We start from the raw sequence: 13,892 nt of genomic DNA, 5'->3' as shown, positions 1-13,892 counted from the left end.
TGGTGTGACCGTTGGGCTACAAGACAGCTCGCAAAGGCTCTAGCTAGTAGATAATGGCAATGACGGTAGCAGCCACTACATGCATATATTTTAGCGCTATTCTTAATACATATTAAGCTTTTTAGGGTTTCGAACCAAAAAGGTGGTTCCGTACAAAAAACCCTTATGACTCTGCCCGTCCCACGGTGCCATCCTAAAATCTCAAGGATCTAGTTTAAATCACGAAGCTTTGTTTGAAATAGTGCTAACTAAATCAAACCTTAACCTATCAGAAGAAGATTGTGACAGATGGAAGAAAAGCCAACGGAACACAGAAAAATTTAGAACAATGTATAATTTTTGAGATTTTAGGATAACAAACAAGTCCAAGTTCGTAATAAGACTGTCGATGGTTTATGGTCGTATAAGTTAGCGGTTAAGAAGCTCAAGATGAACTAAAATATAAAATGTACCCCTTACCTATTTATTGCAAGTACTAATGAACACCACCATTCTATATCATTGTTATTGTAATTAGTTTTTACGTCTAATTATAAGCATAATGATTAAAACCTTAATGATTAAACTGCATTCATAGGATCTACTAACGATTGTAACCGGACCTCATTAATGATCATTAATTTTAGACTCATCAGTTGTCAATGTGTCATTTGTTAAATACTGTTTCATTAAGTACAAAGATAATGTAATAAAGAGGATACAAGGGTAATAATGTAAAGGATGTAATGGTTTTATTTTCAATTTTCTACTTGTAACTCTTGTATGTTTATTATTTATTTGATTAAAACAATGAAAAAAAGATATTTCAGCATGAAAAAATAAGTTTTTTATTTTTTATTAAATAAATGCATACGGTAGAAAAGTTCGCGTTATGTCAAAATATCCTTAATAATTGGTACTTAAATCATCTGCAAGGATATTACGGTATACCTTTAATTTTTGAAAAAAAACCATTTTTTGCTCTTACGCTTCATACATTTGCTTAGAACAAAAATTCACTACGCGTAAGTTATTGGATCGATCAAACTCAAATTCATTTTTTGTAGTCAAAATAACAAGTATAACCGTATTAAAATATAAAAATTAAATAAAAAAAATATAATACATATATCGATTTTTTTTTTAAAGTGCACCCCGTAGGAAAGTCTAATTATGAGGAAAAATCAAGAATAATTAGTTTTAAAATCATCTGTCAGGATATTACGGTTAACTTTTTATTTTCGGAGAAAACTCGATTTTTCTGATACGCGCCATACAAAGATTTTGAAAAAAAATTATAATTAATTATTTTTCCAACTAAATTAGCTAAGATTAATTTTGGGACATAATAAAACCTAACAAAAGCTATTCCAATAAAAAAAAGTTCAATTTAAGACTTCGGTTTCTATTTCTATGGAGGCCGATTTTCAGCCCACCGTGCGTCCGTCTATCTGTCACGTCTTTCATAACATACGAATCGCCATATCTGTCAATAAAATATGAATCCTATTTTCATTTATCTGCACACTCTACCATTAAGGGCCCACTATCCCACTAACCCGAGGTTAAGCGGTTAAACCGTTAACCCAGTGTCAAATTATACTAGTAACCATGGTAACATTCACGGCATGTTACTAACATGACGTTGAAAATGTAAAAAATCATCGCAGTTAATCAAGATATAAGGATTGCAACAGACATGTTCTTGTTTTGCTGCCATTACCTCTAAGAAGTCGCAGTAAGTTTACTCACTGTTTACGCCATAGGTTTTTACGACACGACGCCGCAACGTTATACGGCGTCGTATAGTGCTCACGATACGACGTCGTAGGTTTCTACGACACGACGTCGCAACGTGACACGGCGTCGTATAGTGCCCACGATACCACGTCGTAGATTTCTACGACACAACGTCGCAACGTTACACGGCGTCGCAACGTGAGACGACGCCGTGTCGTTCCACGATACGACGTCGTATCGTGGGTATGTGCGCCGGCCCTTATAGAATTGAAAACGAGTGGTCAATACCACTCGATTCCCAATTTCTATCGCTCGTATTTCAAAAATTAGCATTTCGCTGTTTTCCATCGATTTTCGAGTAACGAAATCGAACGCTCGAAATTCAAAAATCGCCCCCCTGGCCGGAATGCCATAGTTCGCCCCTGGTTGAATATGATATTTTCTGCATGTTCGGTCATTTACGTACCTATATGCAGTCAGGGACGATTTTACTATGGCATTTCGGCCCTTTATGAATGCTTTTTATTTATTTATAATTTCACCTGAGGCTCTAGAGTAGAACTTTTTTTTGTGAGTTTACCAAAACATTTCAAAACTACAACTATCATCAGCAGCCTGACTACCCTAGCAAGGCATCTATTTGAGCCTAAAATTAATTAGTTTACCTATTATCACATGACGAGATTCTAACTGTACAGCGCATTTAAGGCGCATTATACATACAAACATGCAACGCTGAAAACATTACACTCCTTTTTTTGGGCAGTCGTGTAAAAATTAATCTTACTTTACGTGTACGGAAACAAGTAGGCACTTATACTTATATACATATATGTTTTACCATATGCCACGTGCATCCACTATCGTCGACGTGATTGATACCTAATTAACCGTGTCAAATTTTAGGTTTTTTTTGTCTAATGATTAATTAGCTAGCTTAGGCGCTAGACAGACAGACAGATAATCAGGCAAACAGACAGACGGACATGGTAAAATACATAGTAAGGGTTTGAACCTTTTAAGTAGGTACTACGCGGTTAAAATGGAGCAAACCTAATTACACTGTCATAGAAGACAAGAGCAAGCAATAGGTTCAATAGGGAAGCATATTAAAGTCTGACTCAGCGAAACTGACTTAGTCGATATGAAAGATTTCAAAAATAAACCGGCGGCCTAGAGCACCCAGCACATCGAAGAAGTGCGCGCAATAATGTACGAGTGCTGAGCAAACATGGTTCCCTACATTACGCGGCCGACGTCTACGATGTTAAAAGAATCCTTAAAAGTTTTCTTCTCTAGTCCGAAGTATTAAACTGGCGAAAATAATTAAGGCTTACTTAAATAATAATTTTACACCCAGCTGCTAAAGTGAATGGCCACTTAATGAATTAATTCCAAAATATTGTATTTACTAAATTTATACCTACAAAGACAATATTGTTTAATAAAATGGCATAATAAGTATGCACGAACACTTAGTGCTAATGCATATGCACAGGCATGTTATACATAATGTACGCCATATAGGTACAAGTACTTACATAATTTAATAAAGCTTCAGTGACATACTTACAAGCATTTAGCCAAAATAAGAAAGTGACCACCCAGAACGTAGGATTATTTCGATGCCACTGAATAGAGTATGAGCAGAGTGAGCTAACATAGACCTAAACAAACATTAGTTGGTATTTGCGGTGGTCCGCCTTACGATTCCGGTGAGAAATGACAAACCGTCACAGCTACTCTTAAAATCTGTTTAAATATTATATCTATTCAAAAATATCATTATAATGGTAAGGGCAATGTGGCTAATTCCGTTATAGGGACTATTCCCTCCACTAGCGTTTTTCTCGAACAACGAACAACATTGATAATTTCGGCGACAAAGCAGCGATTGCTTTTAGTTTCAGCAATCAAAAGCAAATGGTTTTTTTTCCATCGATTGAACATCAAAGAAATATAGGTACGCTCGTGGACGGAATAGACCATATGACGGAATTAGCCGCATTGACCTTAATATAATTATAATAATATTGGTTTTTGCTCTGACTTAGATTAAATGTCTCTTTGTCCCTTTCTTTATGAAGGTATTCCTATACGGTCCTAATAAGATTCAGTTTCTAAGTAAAATAACGCTGGTAAGGATAAGAAAGACGCCAATTTACTGTGCACATGCAAGAAATAAAACTTATTGTAATGAACTATGCCCTGAACATTACACACAGTTCACAGGTTTTTAATTTTATATTTAAAATGAACATCGCTTCTAAAGAAACAATAATTTTCATTATTATGAATTATCTTAAAGTCTTTTTTAAGTAAATTTCGTATTGTATCGTATAGGTACACTCTAATGTTCAGACGGGGTCCTTTTTGTTTATTATAGTTTTATCTTGGTATTACATAAACAGGTCCATAAAAGCGGTCCCTAAGCGCAATTACAATTCTACTTTGACCCGAGAATACATTTCGTTATATTTCGGATATACGGCGCTACTCCAAAACACGACCTCAAATATTCGTATAATGAATAATTCATGATATACTAAGTGGAAAGAGGGGGGTCAAGAAACAATGTTTGCATTGTGTTAAAAGACAAATCCTTCAGATACCTATATCCGCTTAAAATATATGCTTAACCCATTTGGCGCTAAACACAACACATTGTCGTTACATTTTGACGAAGCATTTTCGCTACATAGCGGGAAAACTATGCCATCGGCTACATAATAATAATGGCGGTACGCCTCCACGAATCTTTTACACTACATACCGAGAAAACCAGGCCATCGGATATGTAAACAGTACGTAGCTTTAGCATTAAATGACTTGAGTCGTAAGTAGGTCGTAATCAGGCATTTAATTTAATGCAAACGAAACTGCTAGAGATACACCACAGAAAAATACATTTAAAGGTTCCCTAAAACATGTCATGTAGGGTAGGGTAGGTACCTCCCTACTGTAAGAGTTGCTTTGTGACTCTACGCGGCGAATCCGTCAAGAGTTAATAGGAATAATTATGATTACTTTCCCGCTATCGCCGTGGATTTTAGGTGTGACGAAGCGACCGAGTATATAAATTTTCTGAAAATAAATGTTTCTGGCTCATTTCAGAAACTTTCAGCATTACTCAAAGTACAAGTCATCGTTTTATACTCGTAGAATAATGGTACCATATTTGGATATTTCTGCAATCATAAGCAAAGCTTGCACAATAATTATAATGGTAGGTAAGTGTTGTACAAGTGCATCACTTGGTAAGTTAACCGTTAAATTGAATTCAAAGCAAAGGTTCCTGTGAGACTTTAAATTTCTCGGTTGCAAAGGGTTAATTAAGCAATGCAATATGTAAATTGTGATGTTGTAAATGTAAATAATGAGTATTTAAGAGCCCATCAACGTGCACACTAGCACCACTGCTAAATAATCGTGATTACTTAAATTTAACGAAAGATATTTAAAAAAGGGGGCCGCTACGTACTGAATTTTGTATTTAAGTACCTTTTGAATACATCAAACTAGTTTTTAATCTATGCGTCCAAAGTTAAAACGGCCGTTTTTGTTTTGAGTTCATACGAGGGTACATCAAAAAGTCTTTAGAATTGATATCAGCTAAACACATAATGATACGTTTTGATTATTGGTCATGATACATCACTTTTTGGTAATAAATTGCATAAGTAAAGACATAAATAAATTAATTACTTTTATGTTATCGGTAAACAATGACAGTAGGGTAGGTGATGTCTTAATATCAGTAAATACAGGCAAGATTTTGTGATCATTCAGGAACGATCTTCTCAAAATTTTTGGTGAAGAAGTCATAAAAATTGGTACTTAGATTAAAACTAGGGTTTTTAAGAATGAATTAGTATTTAATAATATGCTTGTAAATTTTAATTTTCAGGCTAGGATGTCCTTTCAATGTTAAAGGTAGTAATTTTAGGTCTACACACATTTATTTGTTCAATTCAGAAAAAATAATGGAAACATACCACAAAAATAAATATGAAAATACAAATTAGGCCTATCAAACATTGTTCAATAAAAATCAGAAGAATCTTTTTAAGAAAAACGCAATTAAATAAAATACCTAATTTTAAGATGATTCTGGGCCTCAGACCATGCAGTTTCCCAAGAATGCTGCGCAGAATCTTGTGCTTGAATTAAAGAGTTGCGTATTGCGTAATCAAGAGTATGTCTTTTGCAATTACTTCACATTCTTTGATTCTTAAAAATCTCCTATAAATTGGCTGTACTAGCGATAAACTAAAAAAAAAAGGTAAATTAGTACCTAAAATGATTGTGATTCTTTTTTTTTTATGGACGAAGATGCCAGATTTTTTAATACTGAATATGCAGATAAACTAATAAAGAGGTTGCCTAAAAGTAAAAAATAACAGGATACCTGTAATTCCATGATGTCATAGCGTTTCTAATTTCTTTTTGATTCCCCCTCGCAGATCGCCGAATCCAGCAACATACATAAAAACTAGTTTGATGTATTCAAAAGGTAGGTACTTAAATACAAAATACAGTACGTAGCGGCCCCTTTTTTAAATATCTTTCGTTAAATTTAAGTAATCACGATTATTTAGCAGAGTGGCGCTAGTGTGCAAGTTGATGGGCTCTTAAGCTATATTGTTTGTGCCGTTCTATTGAAAATTTCCGTGTCTTACTAAGGGATACCCGTAATTCTTTGTACGGTTCGTCTTCTGACGTCTGTAATTTCACACAGCACCGTTGCGTTGTTTGAGTAATTAAAGTAGGTAATGTTTTTTAATACGGAATAGGGTTGGTTCCTTTTCACTTAACTGTCGATGGAGGGTAAAGTTTTTCGAGGTATGTACTTACATTAAATTAATTTTATTTCTAGGTCATATCTTTTATGGGCCGGACACTATCATGAATACTGACATTACTTTGAAGGAATGACGTTTTTAGTGATACTTAGTGTAGGGATTGTCATGAAGGAATGACGGCAAGTAATGAAGTTTATTTAAATATCTTCCATCAGTATCGGAGTTATGTCAAAGTAATGATACTAGAAATGACATTACTACTGACAGTGAATTGATTAGAATGATGGAATCAGAAATGACAGAAAGAATGATGAACGATAATGAAGTTATTATTTAATATTTTTGAAGTAATGACAAAATAACGACATTATACTGATAGTGAGCGGAGCGCATCATTCTAATCCCTCATTCCGTCATTTCAAGTACTTGAGAAGAAGGTTTTATACTAACAAGAGTTATTACTGGCATTTAAGACAATAAGTGAAGTATACCTACTCAATTGTCATTGCGCTAAAGTTTATTTTCACTTGACTCTTAAGAAAAAAGAAAAACATGCAGACTACGACTCACAAAGAAAATCTCTGTCCCTTTCTAAAAGTTTCCATACATGAAATAAAAACCTTTTATTTTATGTTGTTTACAACAATTTAATTATATTTTTACCGGGAAACGCAAAAATCAAAATTTAGTTATCTGCCTCTTTATCGGTCGAATATGCAAAAGTGATTCGAAGAATTAAACGCCTGTGGGTAAGCGGAAACCGATGTCCAGAGAAAAGTAGGAAACCGGACCCCGTCACATTACGGGACAAACGCTAGGATGATGATGATGATGAAAAGTGATAGAGTGGTTTAGTAACGAAATTTCCTGTTTCGCGGTAGACCCCCAGATTGCGATAGATTGTGGTAGTGGCGCCCCCTACGCAGAGTTTCGAGTAATATTCCCTATTCAGGGAAATATAATAATATTACGGAATACTGTAGGGGGCGCCTCTAGCACATACTGAGGGCTTAGCGCGAAAAATGAAAAACGAAATTTCGTTTTCTGCCCCTTTATCACTCTTGCGTATTCGAGCGTTAGAGACTGATAACGAAATTTCGATTTTCGCATTTCGAAGTCTGAATTTGCTAGTGGCTCTCCCTACGCCGACTTTTGCGTAATATTCCCTTTTGTGTTTTATTTCGTGCATGGTGTTCAATATTATTTTTTTAAATATAGTCAACATCCCTATTCTATATATGGCCTTATATAATAACATGTTGTATGCACCTATCCTATAGACTCTCTGGTTTTATGGCATTATTCATAAACGCGTTACTGGCCTGAATTAGCTATGAATAGTTTTGATCACGTTTTGGTCTTTATCTGTCATTTTGACTTATATTTGTAAGAAAGGGATAAAACATATTAACTAAATCAGGCCTATAAAGCTTAAAAAGTTTTATGACTAAGTGAGAATGAATAGTTAGTGTTCATGGTTTATTGTAATTCATAACTGACAAATTTCAAATTTGAGATTACATAATTTAACTTGGAAATTTGAAACTATTATACTAAAAGAAATTTCTTTAGAATCACCTAGCTATTCGTACATAATTGGAGGACTTTATCACTCCGTCGTCATAATAATTTAAAATTCCCCGTGAAAAGTAATTATGTAAAATACTGATAAGTGTGTGGCGAGATTTAAGAATGTCATGACCGGACTGGACCAAACGCTGGAGTGTCATGACAAGTATGCCTAATTCTTTGGCGCGCTCTACAGCCACCATTTATAGTATGAGGTGTCACAAGACATGTATAGGCAATACAAATGGAAGTCATATTCACCGGTGTGAAGTTAGCAGCCCAAAGTTAGCTGACCATGATAACCCGACCAAATTAAATCGTCTTATTAAAAATTGAAAATAAACAACGAAAACTATGTTGTTTAAGGAAAATAAGAACATAACAAGTGACACAAATGACAAATCTATCAAAATTGACCCACCAGAGACCAAAAACAACTTAAAATTTAAAGAAATGTAAAATTTAATTTTAGGCTGCTAACTTCACAAATGAATTATTAGTGTGAAATAATAAAGATCACACTTTTTTACTAATAACATTCAAAGCAGCATTACACGAGATATTACCATGCCAACTCAAGTTGAAATTGAAAGAACCACGCTAGGTAAAATTTTGGTCTCAAAAAAATCAGCCTAAGCCCATATTAGGTTTTTCTTAGATATCTACCAGAAGTTGTAGAGATCACACATTCTTACTAGTATTTTTAGAAGCAGCATTAGACGTGCTATCATCTTGCCAACTAACGTTGAAATTGAAAGAACCAGGCTACCTCAAATCTAGGTCCCAAAGATATGAGCCTAAGCCCATACTACGTTTTGCTCAGATTTTTACCAGATGTTGTAAAGATCACACATTCTTACTAGTATTTTTAGAAGCGGCATTAGACGTGCTATCACCTTACTAACTAACGTTGAATTTGAAAGAACCAGGCTACCTCAAATTTAGGTCCCAAAAATATGAGCCTAAGCCCATTCTAGGTTTTGCTCAATATTCTTTCAGAAATTGTAGAGATCACACATTCTTACTAGTATTTTTAGAAGCAGCATAAGACGTGCTACCATCTTGCCAACTTACGTTGAAATTCAAAGAACCAGGCTAGCTCAAATCTAGGTCTAAAACTTATCAGCCTAAGCCCATACTAGGTTTTGCTCAATTTTCATTCAGAAGTTGTCGAGATCACACATTCTTACTTATATTTTTAGAAGCTGCATAAGACGGGCGACCATCTTGCCAACTAATGTTGAAATTCAAAGAACCAGGCTAGCTCAAATCTACGTCTAAATGTTATCAGCCCAAGCCCATACTAGGTTTTACTCAATTTTCTTTCAGAAGTTGTAGATATCACACATTCTTACTAATATTTTCAGAAGCAGCATAAAACGTGCTACCATATTGCCAACTAACGTTGAATTTGAAAGAACCAGGCTACCTCAAATTTAGGTTCCAACGATATGACCCTAAGCCCATACTAGGTTTTGCTCAATTTTCTTTCAGAAGTTGTAGAGATCATTCTTACTAGTATTTTTAGAAGCGGTATAAGACGTGCTACCATCTTTCCAACTAACGTTGAATTTGAAAGAACCAGGCTACCTCAAATTTAGGTCCCAAAGATATGAGCCTAAGCCCATACTATGATTTGCTCAATTTTCTTTCAGAAGTTGTAGAGATCACACATTCTTACTAGTGTTTTTAGAAGCGGCATAAAACGTGCTACCTTATTGCCAACTAACGTTGAATTTGAAAGAACCAGGCTACCTCAAATTTAGGTCCCAATGATATGAGCCTAAGCCCATACTATGATTTGCTCAATTTTGAAGTTGTAGAGATCACACATTCTTACTAATATTTTCAGAAGCGGCATGAAACGAACTACCATATTGCTAACTTACGTAAAATTTGAAAGAACCAGGCTACCTCAAATTTAGGTCCCAAATATATGAGCCTAAGCCCATACTAAGTTTTGCTCTATTTTCTTTCAGAACTTGTATAGATCACACATTCTTACTAATATTTTTAGAAGCGGCATGAGACGTGCCATGGTATAATAATATACTCCGCCTGGTACTCCATTCCGAGATTCGCGTATGACCTAACTGACACGCGCCTACGTCATCATGCTGTTTACAGGTTCTCAAACTTTGAAATGTGGGAGAATTTTAACCAACGGTGAAAATTATTTTAACGGCATTAATTTTAAGTTATTCATGTAGAAACATAGTAAAATAAAACAAATCTAATGTATTAAATTAAACTTTATTTATCTATACAAGACAAACGTTTAAAAAACTAATTCACAGTTACACATTAATTACCAAGCTTACGACGTGAAAAGTTTGGAAAACACTGCGACTGCTGACACTGAGCGAGAAGGAAATAACAATTAACACGCGTTCGACAAGGATGACGGTCAGGGCATGAAGTTATCTAGATCCGAATTGTCAAATGTGCACAGCGCTATCCTGTGTTGCCAGTAGTATAAACAGAATTACCCGAAAGTCTGAAATTTCTTTCGTGAATCGGAAGATATTGCTAACGAGTAATTAAAAATGACGTGTTATTGTAAAATTTAAGCTAAAATACATATAAATTAAAATTATAAAATTATAAAGAAATATTTTAACTTATTAACCATAGGTATAATGTACCCATGTAACATGTTATGTTGAAATAAAGTGGCAATGTTATTGTGACGTAGGCCCGTGTCACTCTGGGAATGGAAGACCATGTTTTATTAGACCATGAGACGTGCTACCATATTGCCACCTTACGTTGAATTTGAAAGAACCAGGCTACCTCAAATTTAGGTCCCAAAGATATGAGCCTAAGCCCATACTAGGTTTTGCTCAATTTTCTTTCAGAACTTGTGGAGATCACACATTCTTCCTAGTATTTTTAGAAGCGGCATAAAACGTGCTAACATATTGCCAACTAAAGTTGAATTTGAAAGAACCAGGCTACGTCAAATTTAGGTCCCAACGATATGAGCCTAAGCCCATACTAGTTAAATTTGCTATTGATGTATTTCGGAGCCCCGGGGTAGGATATGACATAGTTTAGTATAGATTTTATAACGGAGATTGTCTATTACGTAGACGAAATCACTTAAATATGCATTATATTATTTTACTAATTGATACTTTTCTTGTCGTCTCTATCAAATCAACCTAATAATTAATATTATTTATATTAAACCGGAAATATTTTAATTGATTAATGATTATGATTAATATTATATTTACATTATTTCAAAGCTCTAATATACAGCAATGTTGTTTTTATATTTTTTTTTGTGATTTTTTTCTTCGTTATTTATATTATTTGTACAGTATTTACACGAGCTAAAAATTACGTCATCATCGTTGAAATTTTTTTCGTCTCTTAATTAACTATATTTATACAACTTTTAACTTATTTTCTACACAGATAGCACTTTGTTTTATTTTTATAGGCTTAGTATAGCCATAAGCGGAAATGCAATGGTCGTCTCGACCGCTCTTGACACGGCGTTAAAATATCTAAAAGACCTGCGCGAGTTGTACCTGGTGCAAATATACATATTGTTAGAGGATTACGTAACTTTGGATCCGAAACAGTATGTTGTCAATAGTGTGGTGGACAAGCTTTTGCACTTTCTGTTCTCGATACCATACCACTGGACGAAATTAAGGAAACTGTTTCCGATATGCCAACACAGCCTACCATAACCAGGGTAGAGCGATGTACATATATTTTTCGCGTAGGTCTTTTAGATTAAAATATTTTGATATTTAGATATATTTAAGTTATTTTTATATGATTTTATATACCATAATATGCATTTATATTATACATATTTTGATGCTTTCAAAACTCTTATGTGCTTAAATATTTACAGGAACGTTGTTTTTTTTATATATTTTTTTTACTTTTATTTTTTCGTTATTTACATTATTGATACAGTATTTACATAAGCCAAGGATATTATGACATGATCATCGTTTGATTTTTTTTCGTTTGTTTCCAAGGATAATATTACATCATCATTGTTTCAATTTGTTTCGTTTGTTATTTAACTATAATTTAACTTATAACTTATTTTCTATACACAGATCGCACTTTGTTTTGTTTATTTTTAATTTTTGTTTGAATGTAATTTTTGACAGTTTTTCGTCTATAGATAGGTAGCAGTCTTTATGAATATTTCTTCTGCATATTTTACACTGGATTCCTTCTTTAGGTTTCACTTTTCGGCAGCAAAACAAGATTAGCTGGTGCATGTCATCACTATAGTGCAATAAAAGCTTTTTTAACTCTATCCTATTGTTGTCAATTTTTTTTCATTTTGGCTGCGGTTTATTTCTACTATGTTTTTAAATATGTTTATTAAAATAGGGCCACAGTTGTGTGAATCTTTTTGGATGTAGTGGCTTCGAGTTTTAAATTCATTAAATTGGGAACTTATAGATTTCAACTGCAATAAGTTATTAAATCTTTTCATGTAATACTCGCCATAACTTTTTTCATTTCCCATGGGATCAATGATTTCCAATGTTTTTTGCTCTAATGATATTATCACCATGGTATAGTGGCCGTGTTGGCATATCGGAAACACTGTGTCTTTAGTTTCGTCCAGTGGTATGGCATCCAGAAAAGAGCTATCCAATTCTTCACTTTCTAAAATATATGTACATCGCTCTACCATGATCTGGCCCCAATTTCACCACGGTGTCAGGTGCGACAATTGTAAAATCACTGTTGCTGACGTCACAGGCATCCATGGGCTACGGTTACCACTTACCATCGGGCGGGCCGTATTCCTGTTTGCCACCATCATTGTATTATTTAAAAAAACTTTATTATATCGGAAAAAAACAGATATTTCTTTTGCGAAGTTTCTGACAATTGTCAAGATTTAGAAGAATTGTAGGTAATTCTTGACAGGTAATGAGTTATATATTATGTCGGAATTTCGTGACAATTGTAGTGTTTCTTGTGACAATTGTCATAAACATAGCAAGAGAAATATCTGTTTTTTTCCGATATAATAAAGTTTTTTTTAATAAATCAATGATGGTGGCAAACAGGAATACGGCCCGCCCGATGGTAAGCGGTAACCGTAGCCCATGGATGCCTGTGACGTCAGCAACAGTGATGTTTTACAATTGTCGCACCTGTTACCGTGGTGAAATTGGAGCCAGATAAAACATTTCTTTATTGGTAATGTGCAGTAGTTGGTCCACCACACCATTGACAACATACTGTTTAGGATCCAAAGTTACGTAATCCTCTATTAATAGACTTTTTTGGGTGGTATGGGTTACGCTGCTAATATTATTAACAACATAACCACGGCCTATTTCTTTATAAAAACATGGGTCATCAACAAGACCGTTTGTCATTGTAAGTACCTTATTTTATAGACGTGAATATTTTAATTTTATTGTACAGTCGAATAGTTTAATTTTAATTTAATTTTATTGTAATTCTATGGAAGTTTTCTGGAATAAAACAATTTCATTTCATTTCATTTCATTTTCAGCGTGTGGGGAAGGATGCGGCGCAGCGTTATTTTTAGAACTGCAATGGTTGCAAAAATAACCGACGGAAAAGTCATTGCAACCATCTAAATTTTTTGTGCAATTCTGATGGATCCATTGGTCGCAAGCATCACATTGAACCCAATCAGTCACTGGCGAAGTCACACTGGCGCCGCGACCGCAGTATAAACAGTTCAAAATTTCTTCTTCCATGTTGATTTCTGGAATTGCAGGCCGCATTTTTTTTAAATGCCTGCCCTCGAAATGGCAGAAAGGTACTTTCCGC

At 34.4% G+C, this 13,892-nt stretch overlaps 1 long non-coding RNA gene across 1 annotated transcript; it reads left to right on the top strand.

The window, feature by feature from the left end:
- Nucleotides 1-344: 344 nt before the first annotated feature.
- On the top strand, nucleotides 345-721 carry LOC134804977 (uncharacterized). Its single transcript, XR_010146221.1, has 2 exons — nucleotides 345-524; nucleotides 627-721. It is a non-coding gene; the product is annotated as an uncharacterized LOC134804977 (long non-coding RNA).
- Nucleotides 722-13,892: the final 13,171 nt, after the last annotated feature.

The sequence above is a fragment of the Cydia splendana genome, chromosome Z (assembly GCF_910591565.1).
Source record: "Cydia splendana chromosome Z, ilCydSple1.2, whole genome shotgun sequence".
NCBI classification, from domain to species: Eukaryota; Metazoa; Arthropoda; class Insecta; order Lepidoptera; family Tortricidae; genus Cydia; species Cydia splendana.
The sequence above is the reverse complement of the archived record's forward strand: the minus strand, read 5'-3'. Positions and strand labels throughout refer to the sequence as shown.